Source organism: Pseudoliparis swirei, unplaced genomic scaffold, assembly GCF_029220125.1.
Source record: "Pseudoliparis swirei isolate HS2019 ecotype Mariana Trench unplaced genomic scaffold, NWPU_hadal_v1 hadal_26, whole genome shotgun sequence".
NCBI classification, from domain to species: Eukaryota; Metazoa; Chordata; class Actinopteri; order Perciformes; family Liparidae; genus Pseudoliparis; species Pseudoliparis swirei.
In genome coordinates, this window is record NW_026613262.1 from 128,086 (window position 1) to 144,252 (window position 16,167).

General features: G+C 41.7%; 1 long non-coding RNA gene and 1 pseudogene across 1 annotated transcript; one reads left to right on the forward strand and one right to left on the reverse strand.

Moving 5' to 3' along the window:
• LOC130190991 (RNA-binding protein 34-like) overlaps positions 1-14,027 on the forward strand; it is a 98,955-nt pseudogene extending 84,928 nt beyond the window's left edge.
• On the reverse strand, positions 1,971-3,928 carry LOC130191117 (uncharacterized). Its single transcript, XR_008831121.1, has 4 exons — positions 3,789-3,928; positions 3,302-3,463; positions 3,022-3,115; positions 1,971-2,739 (listed from the first exon to the last, which is right to left on the reverse strand). It is a non-coding gene; the product is annotated as an uncharacterized LOC130191117 (long non-coding RNA).
• Positions 14,028-16,167: the final 2,140 nt, after the last annotated feature.

The window sequence follows — 16,167 nt, forward strand, 5'->3', positions numbered from 1 at the left end:
GGCACTCGGTAGAGCACATACCTTCGCATATCACAAGATTGGGCATTGAATTATGAACATGTTGGCATTAGTTGCATGCCAATTGGATAAAAATTGACCGTGCTATGGTAAAAAGAAGATTTTGACCTTTCCATGACCTTGACCTTGACCTTTGGCCCGATTGATCCCAAAATCGAATCAAATGGTCCCCGGATAATAACCAATCATCCCACCAAATTTCATGCGATTCGGTTCAATACTTTTTGAGTTCTGTGAATAACACGCATATAAATAAATAAATAAATACACGGCGATCAAAACATAACCTTCCGCATTTTCAATGCGAAGGTAATGAACATGATGATTAATCCTGTGAGCATGATTCTTTGGTTAACTGCCCCTGTTTCCTAAGCTCTTCCTGTACCGCCATCCCAGTTATTCCGTGAATATTTAAGTATCTTGCTGCACTTTTTACTATTATTTCAATTTTCTCAGATCTCCCTTTTGCCTGGAATGTGCAGTTCACCACTTCTGCCATGAAAAACATAAAGTGCTCCTTATTTACTGCCATTATATTCTCATCTTCCCTTTGACTCTTAGCCGATAGTTGTTCACTTGGCTGTTGAGTTCCTTCCTGACTACATCTCCCCCCTCTCCCCCTCTCCCCCCTCTCCCCCCCTCTTTCCCTCTGATCCCTCTTTGCTGCTTCTGCATACGATATATTCATTTTCACTTCCAGCTGCTGCACTCCCACTGCCTTCTTTCTCACTTCACACCACCAGAGGCCACACTGTGTGCACCTCCGCAATTTGCACATTTGATCTGTCCCAGCCTCACATTTCCCGTCGTCATGTTCCCCTCCACATTTTCCACATCTTTGCTTCCCTTTACACGCTGCCGCAATATGGCCATACTTTTGGCATTTGAAACACCTCAAAGGTGGTGGGACATATGCTCTTACTCTGTACCTTAGATACCCCACCGTAACTGAGTCAGGCAACACCCTTTCTTCAAAATCGAGCAGCACTGACAAACTGTCCACCCTTTCTGCACCTCGTCTTGCCTGCAGACGTTTAATCCCGAGAACTTTAGCCCCTTTAATACTTGCTCTCAGTTCCTCCACGTTCTCTTCCACTGGGATCCCGTATATCACGCCTCTAACAAAGGGCCCATCATTTCACTTCTTCACGCTCTCAACCACTATATTGCACACTTTTTTCAGCTTCATTGCTTTCCTCTCTGCCCCTCGTCCTTCACTGGATCAACAATCCGCCATCAGCCAGCACCTTCGCCATCACAATCTCGCCAACTTTCTCCTTCAACCCATGATCGGCGCCACCGGGCTTATTTTCCGAATGTCATTTCCGTCCTTGAATCTCACAATTATTTTGAACCCCTCCTTCTCTGCAATCCTCTCCCTCATCCTCCTGCTTTTCTCTCTCCCGTCCCCACGACTACCAGATCTACTGCTACGACTCCTGGCTCGTTTCTTATTCCCCACTTCAGTCCAGCTGTTATAATCCATATCCTCACTCCCACCCTCTCCATCACTATCGCCTCCCATCCTTAGTCCAGTCACAGGTCAGTGTACACTGTAAAACCTGATGAGTAAAGTCAACTCAAATCGTTCTAGGAAACCGATTGCCTTGAACCATTTAAGTTAAATAACTCAAATCCTTTTAGTGAAAATAATTGCTTAAATGGAGTATTCCTAACTCAAATATTTATTGTTAGGTATACTTAAATAAATAAGTGACTAGTACTAACTCCATTGTTTGTATTGAACTTAAAACATATTCATTATTGAAACTTATTTGTAACGTTTGTATGAACTCATTAAAATGATGTAAAAGCAAATGTATGATTTATGTCCATCTTACTTAAATAGCTTGTGTTACAACAACTCAAAATGGTATAGCAGCTACTCAATTCATTGAAGGAAACCGATTGCCTTGAACCTTTAAAGTTGCATTAACTCAATTCAAATACTGTTAGATACAATACATTTATTTGAACAAATATGATTCTTTGACCACAACATTACACATTATGCCATTATTACACATTATGAAATTACAAAAAATTCAATCATTACAAAAAATACAATCTTTACAAAAAATGAAATCACTGAACAAATACATTTTGCTCACAACAAACTGAAACGTTGAAACGTTTTTTTAAAAACATATTATCATTTATTTAAAATTATTTTCTCTCCATTCCTGTCTCCTCTCCATTCCTGTCTCCTATCCATTCCCCTCTATTAACAAAATGTTGGGCTTGCTTAAGAACTATCTTAACTTAACTAACTATGCTACCTAATTTAACTAGGTGCGCTCTTTCATTTCCTCTGGAACAGGATGGGACATAACTAATCTCAGCAGCCAACAACAAGCAATTTTAAACCATGACTGCTGGAAGTATTGGTGCAGGACATCCCCCGTTTACACCAGCTGATTTTTTTAAGGCCTGCAACTTAGGTTTGAGCTGCTTTCTTGTATCGTCTAGATTTAATAGGACAACCTGAATAAAGTCAAAAAAGCCACTCAGCTGCGCCGCATAGCTCAAATTGAGAGCATAAACCAAGCTGAACAACACCACCAGTGCATCAGTCCAAGATCTGAGAGTCATAACCACCTGACCCTCCAGGATGACTGAGACATGAAGAGGTTGAAAGGGAATCCCTGCAGCCGTGTCCTCTTCAGCCACCACAGCCAACAGCGCCACTGCACCCTCCTGGAATGCTTCGAATTCCTCCTCCTGAAAAACGGAGTACACATGAGGTCCAGAACATGCGTGTACCAAACACATCAACTAAGATAGACTAATTAATAAGATATAAACCTTAGCTGATACTCCTGGGAAACATATGAAATTAGTGTTCTTCAAGTATTCACAGGTGTAGCATAAAACAGTTAACAATGGTATGGTAGAGGGAAGACACTTGATTGCAGAGGTGGGACAAAGTCATCAAGTCTAAGTCTCAAGTCTTTTCATTCAAATCTCAAGTCAAGTCCAGGGAGAATGAGAGATTAACGTTACCTTGCAACTCTTTAAGATCACTGATGAGTCTTCTTTTAGGTAGTGGCAGCCCTGCCAGTGCTGCTGTTCTCGTTGCACTGATGTCATTCTTGTCCTTTTACACAGAGAAAGGTTTTTAACCGAAATATTGAATATATGATTTTACAATTGTATTTCATTGATTTTGATGCAACATTTAATTGTATTTAATTGACCTTATAATTTGATAGCTGTTTCATCAATTCAGTCATTATTATTGTAGTTACTTCCAACCTTCAGTAAACATTAATAGCACCCTTACCTGCTCCTCATATGCCATCAGCAGATCTGCCATCTTCTCACCAAAAGCTCCAGTCTTCCTCTCTTTGTAGAGTTTGAGCAGCTGTGTCGTGTTTTTATCGAGCGCAGCGAAGAAGGAATATTGAAGGCTTTGATTTGTGATCCTATGGAATTCGCCATAGAGCTGTACCAAACACAAAAGCATAAAGGTTCATCCCATAATGAGCCTAAAATTAAAAAATGTTGGACAACAGTTAGAATTCCTAAGCATATCTGTAAAGGGCAAGCAGGTTGCAATGAAGCTGTTCTTTTTCAAAGTTTCCCAGAGTAAGATTCGAAGTAATGTATTTTTTACATAAATCATGAGCTGTTTCCCTGATGAAATTATCCTGAGGACAATGTCACAATACATTTTTTAAATCAAATCAAGCACGAATCAATGTTGGTTGTTTGTGTATAAAACATGTCACCTTTGTTTTTTGTGTAGTGTCCCATTATGTTTTACTTACTTGAGCTTCAGAGAAGAGGGCAGGCCATCTATCTTTCAATTATGCGATGGGAGGAGCTAACGTCACAATCTCTTCACGGGGGAGTGGAAAGGTGCGCTGCATGTGCTGATGGATGAGAACCATGTCTCTGTCAGCTGGCATCTTTTTGAATTCCTCCAGGATCTCCATCCTTCTGGTCTCCATCCTTCCGGTCTCCAGTGTGTCCTTGTTCTCACCACAGGGATAGTTAGGGAGGAACTGGATTTCGCCTCCTCTGGGTCGTTTAATGCTGGCCCGATGGTGTCCTCCGGGTTGCTGCGGCTGCGCTTTCCTGCATTCACGGACTGCATTCATTTAATCTGAAACCGGAATGAAATGTTTAGGTGTGAGGATCAGTTTGCTTGACACTTTGAAGAATACTGACCAGTCTGTTGTGTGGTAGCTTCTTGGACTTTCTCCAATACATCTGCTTTTTTCAGCAACTCCTGCAGAGATGAGAGAATGGGCACATACATACATGTATGCTGTAAAGACTCAATAAGGTACTCCACAGGCTTAACAAGTGGAAACTTGTTTTCATAATATGACTTCCTCTTCTTGGCAGTTGACAATGGAGCATCAGATGTAATTGATTTCTGCAAAACGTTACTCTCTGAGACTGCTTGGACAATATCACTAACAACTGTGGCAGTTCAAGGGCAGTTATGTTTTTTCAGTACTTTCGTAACAGCTTCTTCGACAAGAGGTTTTGATAGTGCAAACAACTCATCAACATGCTCAATGAGTTCCTGTGTTGCCCTCTCTGATACATGGAGAATAGTTTGCAGTTTCAAAAACAAGGCTGCCAAATTATGTTCCAATTGGTCAGCTAAACCATCAGTGCTGCTACCAGCCACTGGGTTGGAATAGATATTGTCTTCATCTGAAAGAGCTGCATCTTAGACAAGTTCAATATCCTGGGAATCATTTGATCCATTTGGCACTACAACAGACACATCGTAATCAGAGTTATTCTGATATTCTCTGCATTTGTGAGAATTATATGTCGAGTACACATTTGATTTAAACCTGCAGTCCCTGAATCGACATGGAACAGTTTGCTTCATTTTTAAATGTCCCCTTAGATGAAGAAACATATCCCTCTCAACAAATGGCTGCTTGAAATCACACAGAGGGCAATGAAATGCCAAATTGTCTGCCACACCATGTGAGTCACTGCCTGGCCCTGCTACCCTTCTCTCAGTAAAATTATGTCTGTGTATCTTGAGTGAATTAAAACTGCTAAAAGTGCACATGCAGTTGTAATACAAACATGGTAAGGGAGAAACATTAGAATACTGTCCATGTTGGAGTCTGTAATGTCTCAGTAAGCAGACTTTGATGGGACTAGAAATAGCACATATCTTACATTTCAACATGACTTTGGTCCATGAGCTCAGCCACACCTGAAATGAAAATGATCTGTTCAATTTATTAAAGTTAGGCTTAAAAGAAAGAAAAAGTGTAGCTAAAATAAGTAGTAATAATATAGTTGTGTATTAGCTGTATAAGCAACAAATATATTGAATGGCTTAAATTAAATCAATCGTTTGATATCATTTTCAGATAAAAAATCTAAATCCCATTGTCCTTACGGCGCAACTGGTGAAAATTGCATGTGAATGAAACACACTGAATTATCTCACCACGCGTGAGCCCAGCACAATCATGCTAACGTTAACAATGTTAAGCGTTCGTTACGTTAACTTAAGATAACTCAAAAATCATGTGCAGACGTCAAAAACCCTAACGGGTGAAAAGAGACTTGTTTCGTAGGCAAACTAAACGTTAAGAGAAAGGGCACGCTTTCCTCACAGTAATGTCGACGTTAACGTTAGCTTTCACATATCTTGCTAGCAAGCTAATAAAAGAGAGAACATCATTAGAACATCATTACTTACTGGTATAAGGACAGCAAACACCACGGAATGTTTCTCTTCTCTTTCTTGAATTTCTCTCTTCACTTTCTTGAATTTCTCTCTTCTCTCTTCACTTTCTTAACCCTTGTGTTGCCTTCGGGTCATTTTGACCCGATTCAATATTTAACCCTCCTGTCGCCTTCGGGTCAATTTGACCCGATTCAATGTTTAATGTCGGTGTTCTTTCGGGAGTCAACAAACAAACATAAAGTACCTCACACTTAAACTTGGAAAACAATATTAATTCTAATAATTTTCTGGAGATTTTAATAGCTGGGGTCATATTGACCTCAAGGGTAAAATATGTTAGTAAATATAAAGGTAACAGGAGGGTTAAACATTGAATCTATTTCCGGGGGGGGTGAAAAAATTGAATTAAATTAAAAACAATTAATGATTACTTTAATCCTTTTCAATGGCTAGTTTATTTACACAACAACAGCATGTATGGTGAGGGAATGGGTTTTGAATTGGGCCTTTTTGTTTTTTCCGCTGGCAACCATTTTCAAATTTTTAAAGAAAATCTTAAAAAAAATCCTATTTGAAATAAAATTTTTTTTAACTCAAAATTAAAAACTGACTCCCAAACACAAACCCTAGGCTTTAAAAGAGTTATATGGGTTTTCCCAATTTTATTTTAAGGGCGGTTTTCTTTTTTTGAACAGACCTGGCAACCCTCCTTCGATGTTAAATGTCTTGTCTAGTCCCCAAAACAAGATGGATCATTCACCTGTTTTGAATTTTTACATTTTGTCTGAAAAAAGTTGGCTGACTACCCTTTAAATTTAAATTTTTTCAACGATGTTAATATAATGTCTATTTCAACTTTTTCTAAGCCCAAAATTTTTTTAAAAATCCAAAAAGCAGCCCATTCTTAATCTTTTGATCATCAGCCCTTAACTTTTTGCCAATTGGGCCCCCCAAATTTTAAAAAGATGGCGGTAAATTACAGGGGTTTTGTAGTAAATGTCATTTTTTTTTCTTTTAGTTTTTCAAAATTCCAAAAAAAAACTGTACTATCCCAAACACCGTTTTTGTAACCAGTAAAAGGTTGTTATTTTAAATTTTAGCACAACTTTTAATTTAATTTTAATCAAATAGTTAATCTTAATTAAACAAAACAAAAAATTTTTTATAAACTCCCTGCTGGTATTTCAGTTCAATTTGGTTCATGGATTCCCGGAAAATTTTATCCATTTAATTGGGGGGAGCCCTTTTTTTTTAAATACTTAGGTTTTAAGTGTGGGAAAATCAATTTATCCCCTTTTTTTTCACTATATGCTTTCCCTTGGCAAATCCTAGCACACAAGTTCTTTTTTTACAGCAACACAAAATTTCCCCCTGGCCTCCCAAGGGCCCTTTTTTTTAAATTGTTTTGATTTGCTGGGTCACAAAACTTTCTCCCCCAATAATCAAAAAAAGAATGTACTTAAACCCCCAAACAACCCGGTTCGCGTGTGAACTTGGTCCCCTTTTTTTAACCCTGTTGAAGAAATCGGTGTCAGGGTTCAGAATTTTAATCACTTTAAAAATTTTTAAAGCAGCGGGCCATTTTTTTAAAAACTTAAACCCCAGTCCGGCCTTCCCCACTGGTCCGCTTTTAAATTTGTTTTTAAAATTTTTTGTGCTTTTTAAAGCACGCTGGCTGGTCCGTACCTTAATGTTAACCCATACCAGACCCCTGTCCCCCCCTTTTGGGGCCACGGGGGTTAAATAAGGTCCCTTTTTCTTTAACCCCCTCATTTTGGAAACCCTCCAGGAACCAGAATCTAATTTTTTTAAACACCAAAAACTTTTTAGACATTTTAGGACCATTTTTTTAAATTTTTTTTTAAAAATTTTTTTTTGGGGCCTTTCCAATTTTTTTTTATCGTGAGCCTTTTCATTTTTAAAGGTTAATAAAAAAAATTTTTTTTTTTAAAAAAAATTGTCAAAAATTTCCCCATTTTAATGCAATAAAATTGAAATCCGTAAATTTTTTTTCTGCTTTTCTGCTCCCCCCCACCCGTTTTTCCCGTAATTTAAATCTTCTGCACTTTTCTAATTTTTTTCTCAACCCCCCTTTCCTAATCAGTTCCCCTTTCTGCCAGAAAAAAAGTGTTTTTTACTGTTTACCATTCCTTTCCCCAGTTGTTTTCAGGTTTTGGGGTTCCCTTTGAAATTTTTTTTTTTCCCTTTTTTTTCTTTTTTTCCCTTTTCTTTTTATTTACCCCCAAAATTTCCTCTTTTTTTTTTCTTTATTTTTTTTACCCTCCCTTTTTTTTTTTCCCTCTTTAACCCCCTTCTCATTTCTCTTCTTTTTATATTTCCCCTTTTCTTTTTTCCCCCTTTTTTTTTTTTTCCCCCCCCCTTTTTTTTTTTTTGGTTCCCAATTTTTTTCCTTGTGGTTTTGCCTTTTTTATTCAAAAAGGGGAATTTATAAATTTAATTTTATCGCCCACCTCCTTTCCGCTTTTCCTAAATTTACTTTTGTTCCTTTAGCTGCCCGGATTTGGCAAAACCCTCGGTTGGGCACCATTATCCAATAAAGAAACTGGGTCAAAACTTTTTAAAAATCCAGACTCCTCCCCCCTTTCTCATTTTTGCCTAAAACAATCCCTAAATTTACCCCTTTAATCTTCTCCTTCCACGTTTTTCCACTGGGTATTTCCCCTCAAAAACCCCATCATTTCACTTCTTCACGCTCTCAACCACTATATTTGCACACTACTTTTCAGCTTCATTTAGCACCCTCTCTGCCTCTAGTCCTTCACTGGATCAACAATCCATACCATCAATAGCACCTTCCATGTCACAATCTAGCCAACTTTCTCATTCAACCCGCGAGTCGGCGCCACGGGCTATTTTCGAATGTCATTTCATCCTTGAATCTCACAATTATTTTGAACCCCCTCCTTCTCTAATCCTCTCCCTCATCCTCCTGCTTTTCTCTCCCGTCCCGACTTCTTAGATCTACTGCTACACGGCTCTGTCGTTCTTATTACTTCAGTCCAGCTGTTATAATCCATATCCTCACTCCCACCCCTCTCCATCACTACTCATACTCCCATCCTTAGTCAGTCACAGGTCAGTGTATATGCCTCCGCTGAAACTAATCCTCAAACTTTCGCCGTTTGTCACGCTTGCGCGTCTGCTGACTGAAATTCAATGATCCAAGATCCTCGCGGTCGGTCAGGCGCCCCCAAAGCCTCCCCAGGAGAGACTTTAACTAGCGGGACCGTGAGAATGCAGGCGGCAATCAACTGAAGAGTGCAGCCGGTGTCGTGCGAGGCGTTACCCTGAGCCAGCAGCTCCTCCCCCAGCTGGATCTCCTCCAGGAAGAACTTCTGCAGGCCTCAGCGTCCTTGATCCGGGGGCTGCAGGACAAACAACCCAGTCAGCCAGAGACTCATGAGCTCCTCGCTCGGGTCCTTCCGGTCCCTTTGCGTCAGATCAATAGAGGTCACCGCCCCAAGAGGAGCTCAATTCAGAGCCAGTCAGTCCAGCTGCTGGGAGAAACGCCTCAACTCTCATTATCCAATAAGGAGCCGTGATAAAGCAACCCAAGTTGATCACCGACTGCCGCCTTCAGAATAAAAAGCCTAAAAATGATGCTGACTGCTTCTACTACACAAATATAATCATCAGTTATATAGCATACAGTGAGATAAGGACATGATGTGATGAAGACTTGTGAGAAACCACAGCTCACTAATCTGCTCCCGAGTTGATTGACAGGATACTGTAGTTATCCAACAGGTGACCTTTCCCATGCCCGCCTGCTCCTTTTGGCTGCCTTTCTGCTTTCTCTCCGCCTATGGCACACACACACACACACACAGTCAGAGTCCAAACTATCAACGCTTTTACATACTAAAACAAAGACAGTTGAGACACATAAGTCCGTTCTAGAAGGCAAACTTTGTTTTCTTTCTAATGTTTTAACTATTCCTTTAAAGCAGTGGCTCAACTGTTTCTTGTATGCCCGACCTTGAAGAAAGATGTTCATGCCCCATCACCAACAAATGGTCTCAAGGATTTTAAAGGAAAAAACGTTTTGTGATGACTCCATCTGTGCCTCAAATAATAGAATAAATACACCAGCAATTACATTCAAGTAAACCAAAATGTGCAATCACTTTTGGGAGAGAACAATGTACCAGTTATATACCCAATATACCTCAGTCCATCTCATTGAGCTTTTGTTTTGAAGGGCAACAGCAGAGAAAACTCCAAGAAATTTCAGTGGTCGCTAACTCGTTTGATCGACATCAGATCGGCCCATTCGGAGATGCTCGCTGTCGCCTCAAAATGAAATGAAAAATAAAATCAGAAACACAACGTTTCTATTCGAAAACTATAAAGTGTCTTCTGAACGTTTTCTTCTGACTGGAAGATCATGTCAGAAAGACCTACTGATTTTAATGAATCACTGAAAACTGAACCCTCAACACAGCAGTGTGGTCGATGTGCGCCTGAAGAGGGAACAGTCCACAGGGTCCTAATAGGTGGGGGCGTGCCTCAGTGGGGGAAAAGTGGTACTACAGATGGGGGCAGGGGAATGCAGAAAGACCAAAGGTTTGATTTATTCAATCATAATTAGGCCAACAAAAGGCCTCAAGCGCAAGTCCAGTCTAACAGTCGCTTTTCAATCTACCAATAGGTAGATCTTGCCTGTCACCAAGCTGCAAGTCCAGTCTGGACAGTCGTTTTCTTTCAACGCCTCAATAGGTAGATCTTGCCTGTCACGAAGGCCGAGGTCAGGGATCTTGGGCTCAAAAAGGTTGGTGACCACTGATGTACCTGAAGGTTCAGGCATTTCAACATATATTTATTAACGACTACATTTTATGTCGGTGTACTTTGAACTTGTGTATTATGTGAAGTTCTCATGAAGCTCTTTCTGCATTTCCTCCTGCCGGTCTTTCATAAGAGCTGCAGATAAGAGTGAATAAGAAGTCCTCATGATGTCAGCAGTGTTGGAATAAATGTTAAATATTCAACTACAAAGTAGAAAAGCATGTTTGATACTTGTTTTGAATCATACTGGGATGTTTGCAGAAATTGATTGAATGGCCCTACCCAAAAAATATTTCACCTGCCGCCACTGGCAGACGACTGTGAGTCTCAGGGAGGTGAAGGTGAGGTTTACACCCAGAGCTGCAGGTAAGGAGCCACCCTGACAATTAAATGCAGTTTAAGAATTCTTTAACTAGTTACCTGCAAGAAAAAAAATCTATATCAATAACATACGGCCATTTAGTTTGTTTAATAAAAGAACAAAGACCCGTTCTTTGGGAAAGGGAACCTTAGATTGACTTCTGTTGTAATCTGGCGCTATAGAGAAAGTTACAGGGGGCGGGGGCTGCCCGGGGGGGGAGATAGAGCTTCTGTTGGGGACTATTTTCAGGGGCGGATGAATCGACATCTGGTGCTGTCGTGTGTTTGTGGCAGCAGGGACGGAGAATTGAGTCTGAACCTGACGTTTAACGACAATGAGAACAAGAAGGAGAACTCTCGCCCCGTCCTTCACGTGGTTTTGTGTTTTCGTGGCAGCCCGTCGTGAAGAGCACAGAAGCAAAGGAGCCACAGGAGGAAGCTGCAGAGGTCAAAGGTCAGAAGAAGAAGACGAAGAATCAAAAGCCGCTTCCGGAGAAATCGGAAGCCGACCAGAAGCTGGAGACCAGGTGAGGCGTTCAGGGACATCTTTCGATCTGTTAATCCACGGAGCCGTCTCTCTCCTGGTTCCTCCTGTCTTTTTTGCATTTGTAAATAACGTTGTTGTTATTTATAGATTTTCTGACCTAACAAGTCTTTTCCTGAAAATAAATCCTCATTCCTTCTTTTCCTCTTTGATCCCGTAACATCCGCCCCTCTCACTTCTTCAATGTATCGTCCTCTCTCTCTCTCTTCTTAGGGAGATCAGTTTACAGAACGCGGACGAGGGCGACGGCGAGGGAAGACGACGCCCGCTCAGAAGAAGAAGAGGAAGGCGCCGGACGCGGAGACCAGTGCGGAGCACTGGGTGATGAAGAGGCACAAGCTGAAGGCCAGCAAAGAGGAGGAGGTGGTGAAGGAGAAGAGGACGGTGTTCGTCGGCAACCTGCCCATCAGCTGCAGCAAGAAGGTCCGCAGAGAGAGAGATGGTGTTAGAATATGTGAACCAGTCGTTTACTGTTAGGCCCCGCCTCCTCATCCCACAGGAAAGAAACACAGTTTATAACCAACTACATTTGAACAGCATTTAATTTGAAGTCTTTATGAACTTATATTTAGTTTGGACTAACGAGCAGACCTCAGATCAGATCCGAGACCATTGGTGTTTGCCTTTAAAAAAAAAAAAGCTTTATTCCTGGCTTGTTGGATGATACGTAGCAGAGAGGAAGAACCTGACCCCCCCCCCCCCCCTTGTGTTTCAGACCCTGACGGCCCTCTTCAGAGACGAAGGATCCATCGAGTCCATCCGCTTTCGCTCTGTGGTAAATAATCCCACAACGCGCTGATGGAGCCGGAGCCGTCTGGCCTCGCGCCGCTCAGACACTCACAGCTCACATGTTCAGAGCTCAAGGCGCCGTCGGCCGTCGCGGCTCAGCGGCAGCTCCACCCGAGTCCACCGGGGGAACCGGGACTCGTCATCAGCTCCTGATGCTCTGCTTTGTTTCCCCCTGCAGGTCCGAGAGGACCCCCTGATGTCCCGTAAAGTGGCCGTCATTCAGTACGTTTCTGTCCCGGTCGGCTCGGTAGAAATGAGACTTGATTAACTCCTCAAATGTTCAACTCTGTTTTTCTTATTTCAATACTTCCCAGGCGCAGAATTCACCCCAAAACTCAAAGCTTGAACGCCTACGTGGTGTTCCACGACGAGGCCACGGTGGCCAAAGCGCTCGAGAGGTCCGTGACTCGGAACCTGAATGAAATCGACGGACGAGGGAGTCGCCCGCCTGCTAACGGCCGACTAACTTTTAATCTGCTCTGTCCGGCGTGCCGACAGGAGCATGGAGATCGAGAAGGACTTCCACATCCGGGTGGACAGAGTGACGGAGGGGCCCTCGGGGGCCTCGGTGAGTCGCCCGCAAAATCTGTCGAAAGTAATTGTTCTAAAATCAAATCTGTCAAACTATTTGCTGACGCTGTCCGTGTCCTGCAGCACGATCACAAGCGCTCCGTCTTCGTGGGGAACCTTTCGTTCGGTGAGTCTCTCGCTTCTGCTCTTTAACGCTGACGTTTGCGTATTGCATCAAAGTTGACCGTGTGTGTGTGTGTGTGTGTGTGTGTGTGTGGTTTAGAGATTAAGGAGCTGGCTTTTCGGCGGCACTTTGAGGAGTGTGGCCTGGATGCGATTGGTGCGGGACCAGAACTCTGGGCTGGGGAAAGGATTCGGTTACATCCTGTTTGAGGTGCGGCGACCCGGGCGGCGCCTTTTCATTTCATATTTTTTTAAAGTTTGTGTTGTCTTTGTTCATGGTTCGTACGGTCATGGAAAACCTGGAAAAGTCATGGAGTTTTAAAATGGTCATTTCCAGGCCTGGAAAAGTCCTGGAAAAAACTTAAATCATAAAAGTTTTGGAAAAGTCATGGAAATTTGTTATAATGACATGTTCATTTACGCCGAGTTTGAAATAATTAATGTGATTTTTAAAGAAAGATGCTGAAAATATAAGCCGCGACATAATCAATACGCAAAATTTTCAAAATTGTTCATGTTTTTACCGATATTTCAGTTTGGTCATGGACATTTGGTGAAAAGTCCTGGAAATCCATCGGTCAAAATGTGTAAGAACCCGTTTGTTTCCACGCCGTGTTTTCCGTGAGGTTCACGTCCCCGGTTTGTCTTCCCGCGCAGAGCGCCGACTCGGTGCAGCTGGCGCTGGAACTGGGCGGCAGCAAACTGGACGGCAGACCCGTCCGGGTGAAGAAGGGCGGAGAGGCAGAAGAATAACACTGACGCCGCCAGGCTCACGAAGGGCCCGGGGGCAGGAGAGAGAGGCGGTTGGAAAGGTTTCAAGTCTAAAAAGAAGTTCTCTGGAAACCAGCAGGCGGCGACCAAGAGCTCAAACTCCTTCAAGGGAGAAATGGTGGATCCAAACAAAAAGAGTCAGAAGAAAGGACAGAAGAAGAAGAAACCCAGAACCAAGAGGGCGTTCACATCTGATGTTCAGCTGGTTTTGGGTTCTCACTGTTGGGGAAAGCAAAAGGTTTTTTTCTGGAGATATCACAACGTATTCCTCATAACATTGAGACCGCAGACAGAAACCTGAGTTTACTGTTTTAATGTTTTTATTGGTCCCGCCGTGTGGATTCAGGTTCTCTTTCTCATCCATAAAGACATTTCCACCTTAAATCGTTGTGTTTAATAAAAAGTCACCGCACTGCTGTTTCATTCTGTTCAGCGTCTTCATGCTAGGCTTTGATTATTTGATATGGACATCGCAGTGGCTTCACAAGTGTAACGTACATTTAATTGTTTGTAGCTAAATGTTAATTTACAACACCTGTCCAAATGGAGGCTTTATATATATATATATATATATATATATATATACACAAATTACAAGTGTGTTTTCTCTTCATTTCCACAAAGTCCATAAGACAGAAACACAGACCCAAAGAATGCAGCGCAACGTTTGACGGAGTGTTTTCATTGGACACCAGGGGACCGCAATGCATTGTGGGATTCCAGACCGGCAACGCAACAACTTGAGGGTTGAAAGTGGCACAATTATAACTTGATGCAAATCACAGTTATTTAGGTTGAACGTGTTTTCAACGAGAAGAAGCAGCAGACAATAAATAGTTATGAGTTGATGGACAGGTGACGTCAGGAAGAGTTCAACAGGGGTGAGCTTTGCCCTGCGCTTTGTCTCTCAGGTTGCCTTCTGCTTTCTCCGCCCTGCGACACAAACACAGTCAGAGTCCAAACTATCAACGTTTTATTAAAAACAAAGAGACAGTTGAAGCACACAAGTCCCCTTAGAAGACAAACTAAAGCTACAAAACTAAAAGAGCTTGCAGTTAGAGGCGGAGCCACCCTGAAGAGGAGAGCTGCTGCTGCGTCACATTCAGGAAACGAAAGTTAACTTCAGAGTCAGAAACACTGCAGTCGAGACGAGTCTCTGCTTTTCTCTCAGAGACGATTCAAAGTGACGTCTTCAGGTTTTTCTCAACAACTCAACAGAGTCTCTTCCAAACACTGGTGAGTACATCTGATCATATTCACACCTGTGATCACCAGGATTAACACAACACTTTAGCTTTACTCGGGCAGGAAGTTCCTCTCTTATCACTTCATACCTGATGAATTATTAACAATATAACTGTGGCTGTCTGTCCACAGTCCCACGACACAGAAACTCACTTTAACTGCTTTAAACTGTCTCAGGAGGACTTTAGTCACTAGTAACTGAATCTGTGGTTTTCAGTTTAGTCTCACTCAGACTTTCCTGCTTTTGTTACTGTTCATTGATCACTTCCTCTATTTCCTCTAGTAGTTTCACAATAAGAGTTTAAAGCTTTTATTGTGAAGCAGCTGGAGGAAATGTGATGTGTTAGTCATCAGTAAGCAGAGCTTTGTTGTCAGAGCTGCTCTTTAACTCACTTTGTATGGAGGACATAAAATGACTTAAGTATACATGAATAAATATAGGAATAAATGAATACATGCTGGGTGTCATGTTTGATTCGCAATTGAATTTTGAATCACAGATTTAAAAAATTGTTCAGTCCTGCTTTTTTCAGTTGCGAATCATTACAAAAATTAAACCGATACTGTCACAGTCAGACCTGGAAAAAATCATTCATGCACTCGTTTTCTCAAGACTAGACTACTGCAACTCCCTCCTTTCCGGCATTAATCAAAAATGTATCTCCCGCCTCCAACTAGTCCAGAATGCAGCAGCTAGGCTTCTTACTGGTTTTAACAGACGATATCACATTACCCCAGTCCTGGCCTCTCTCCACTGGCTCCCTGTTCGTTTTAGAATTGATTTTAAGATTTTGCTGATCACTTTTAAAGCACGTCTAGGTCTGGCTCCAAGCTACATCATTGAGATGTTAGCCCCTTATGAGCCAACACGCAGCCTGAGATCCTCCGGTGGGGCCCTTCTGGCCGTTCCGGAGTCGAGGCTTAAATCCAAGGGTGACCGTGCTTTTGCTGTTAGAGCCCCTCGACTTTGGAACGACCTACCGGAGGGGATAAGGCTCGCAGAATCAGTAACTTCTTTTAAATCACTTCTTAAAACCCATTTTTATAGAGCAGCTTTTGAGTGATCCATTTAATTTTTAATTTTAAATATACTTGGAAATGTAATTTTGGTTTCTTGCTGTTCCAGTTGTTTGGCTTTGACTCTTTGTGGAGCACTTTGTAAACATTGTTTTTAAAGGTGCTATATAAATAAAGTTATTATTATTATTATTATAAATAAATAAATAAATAAATAAATACACGGCGATCAAAACATAACCTT